The sequence below is a fragment of the Cariama cristata genome, unplaced genomic scaffold, assembly GCF_000690535.1.
Source record: "Cariama cristata isolate BGI_N322 unplaced genomic scaffold, ASM69053v1 scaffold901, whole genome shotgun sequence".
In the NCBI taxonomy this organism is placed as follows: domain Eukaryota; kingdom Metazoa; phylum Chordata; class Aves; order Cariamiformes; family Cariamidae; genus Cariama; species Cariama cristata.
Genome location: NW_009600792.1, coordinates 47,858 through 51,202, shown reverse-complemented (window position 1 = coordinate 51,202; position 3,345 = coordinate 47,858).

Genomic DNA, 3,345 nt, shown 5'->3' with positions numbered 1-3,345 from the left:
CCCACGTGCACCCGGGTGAGGGGCACGGCAGCCACTGCAACGCCGGTGATGGGCACTGTGGCTGCTGCAACTCCAGTGATGGGCACTGCAGCTGCTCAGACCCCGGTGATGGGCACTGCGGCTACTCCGACCCCAGCGACCAGCACTGTGGTTACTTCCCCCGCCAGCGGCAGCCCCCTCAGCCTTTCAGACAGGTTCGGCGCCTTGAACAGCAATGCCTTGGAAAAGACCGGCAGCTTCAATTGTGACAATGATTTTCCACTCATGCTGGTGAAGCAGTCCCCGATGGCCTTGCTGATGGGGACATCATCGGAGCCTGACCTGGCCATGCCTGCGCTGCCCGCCCTGCCTGCACTGCTGCCAGCACAGAAACAGGTGCTGCCCATCCAGTTCTCCCAGTTCATGGACTTGCCTGCTCCAGCGTCCCAGTTCTCCATCACCCGATCCCTAAACAGGAATGAACTGCGATGTATATGGAAAGACTTCAGCCGTCGTGCAGGCGAGCACATTATCACCTGGTTGCTCCGATGCTGGGATAACGGAGCCGACGACTTGGAATTAGATGGTAGAGAAGCCAAGCAGCTGCGACCTCTTTCTAAGGACGCGGGCATTGACAAAGCGATTGGAAAAAAGACACAAGCCCTTAGCTTCTGGAGGCGACTTCTGTCAGCTGTGAGGGAAAGATATCCATTCGAGGAAGATATTGTATGTTATCCACGTAAGTGGTTTACCATGGAGAAAGGTATCCAGTACCTGAGGGAATTAGCCGTGCGGGAGATGGTTTATTTTGACCTGGACGATCCACAGCTACCCACAGATCCAGATGAGGTCCATTGCACACGACCCATGTGGCAGAAGTTTACGTGGAGCGCACCATCGTCATATGCCCATACGTTGGCAATAATGGACTGGAATGTTGGAGAGGAACCAACAATGAGTGAACTAGCTGACCGACTAAGGCACTACGAAGAAAATCTCCCTTGTCCCCTAGAGGCTTGCATCTCAGCTTTGGAAAAACTGATTAAGAGAGCCGAGAACTTACTTGAAAAAATTATTGACGAACTGTCCAAGATAGAGAATATAATCTATTTTTCACCTGCATGGGCAGCCATTAAGAGAAGACACCCTCCTCCAAGACTGGCTCAAGAGAAACGGTACACAACACGAGGAGCCCTGTGGTTTTTCCTGCGTGATCATGGAGAGGACATGAGGAAATGGGATGGAAAACCCACCGCTGACCTAAAGGCACGAGTACGCAAGTTACAAGGTAGAACAAATGCAAAAGCAAGTTATTCCAGGAGTGGCAGGAGGATGGTTACCCCCAGTTTCTAGCAGGTGGTTCTCCAGTCAGGGTAGATGGGATTCTAACCCCTCCCTACCCAACACAAGGAGGCATAAATGGAGGGGCCCTGCATCCAGCCAGGTGGAGGAGAGGGACAACTGAATATTTTGGACTATGTGAATTTGATGGCCTGGTAGGTCAGAACTGCAAGAGTATAAAGCCCCGGTAGACAGCGGTGCACAGTGCACCCTAGTGCCATTGAGTCATAGAGGGACAGAATCCATCAGTATTTCTGGGGTGATGGAGGGATCTCAAGAGTTGTCTGTATTGGAGGCTGAAGTATCGTGATCGAGGGGTGGATCTGACTATGGACACTATTGCACAGGTTATCTCTGAATGTGAAACATGCGCTGCAATTAAGCAAGCCAAGCGATTCAAGCCTCTGTGGTATAGAGGATGATGGTTGAAATATAAATATGGGGAGGCTTGGCAAATTGATTATATCACACTTCCACAAACTCTCCAAGGCAAGTGTTGTGTGTTTACAATGGTGGAAGCAACCACCGGATGGCTGGAAACCTATCCCATGCCCCATGCCACCACCTGGAACACTCTCCCAGGCCTTGCAAAGCAAGTCTTATGGTGACATGGCACCCCAGAAAGAACTGAGACAACAGGACTCATTTCCAAAACAACTTTGTAGACACTTGGGCCAAAGAGCATGGCATTGAGTGGGTATATCACATCCCCTATCATGCACCAGCCTCTGGGAAAATCGAGCTATACAGTGGCTTGTTAAACACTACATTAAAAGCACTGGGTGGTAAAACCTTTAAAAATTGGGGTAAACATTTGGCACAAACCACCTGGATAGTTAACACCAGGGGATCCATCAATCGAGCTGGTCCTGCTCAGTCAGACCTTTTACTACGGTAGAAGGGGATAAAGTCCCTGTGGTGCATGAAAGGAATATGTTGGGGAAAACTGTCAGGGTTTTTCCTGCTTTGGGCAAAGGCAAACCCATTCGTGGGATTGCTTTCGCTCAGGGGCCTGGATGTAGCTGGTGGGTGATGCTGAAGGATGGTGAAGTTTGATGTGTACCACAAGGGGATTTGACTCTAAGTGAGAATGCTCAGTTTTGAATTGTAGGATGTTAATTGCTGCGTAATACTAATAGTGTTCAATAAGTGTTTTTCAGGCTAACACTGTGATGATGAAACTGGAGCTAGCTTCATCCAGTGGCATCCAGTAACTTCCCAGAAGTTGACACCTTTAACCCACAACCCGTGGGCATGAACCACGCCGAATCTCACACCATTTCTCCTGCCCTGAGAGACTGCTATGACAGATGGAAACCCACAATCATAAACAAGTGTCTGTATATATGGATATATGTATATGTTTTTGAAGATGGAAAAAAAAGTAGTAGTGACCTGAGCATGACATAAATGGTATGAAATAAGGGGCCGAATGTCCTGGTTTGGCTAAAACAGGGCCAATTCTCTTTTCAGTAGATTTTCCTTCAGTTAAGTTTCTTCTAAGTAACTGCACTTTCTGAAGCTGACTACATGTTTTTAGCAGATAGTGTCTGCTTTTATAGTTGATGGTGTTTGATGTTTGTAGATGTTCCTAAGATGGTGGTAGGATTGTTATGCAGAAAGGCCCACGTTTGTGCTTGTTCCTATGGGACCCAGAGTCATTGCGGGCTCTCTTGTGGTCCGCGGGTGGGGAGGTGGAAAAGGGTTGCACCTGCAGGAAGCTGAGGATGGGACAGGTGACCAAAAACTGACCAATGAGGTATTCCATCCCATCCACGTCATATTTGGTATAAAGCTAAGGGATCATGGGCGTTGGCCCTTCTTTCATGACTGGCATCCCTGTGGGACTTTGCACGTTCTCCTGCCTCTGATCCCGATCTGTGCATTCCTGAAGCCAGTTCCCATCTACTGCCAAGCAAATCTGGGACTTCCAAGTGCCTGCCCTGCTGCGTGAGCAGTGTGACCCAACATGACTCTCGATCCCGTGATCATCATTGGGAAGCGCAATATTGGTTTTGTTTATTC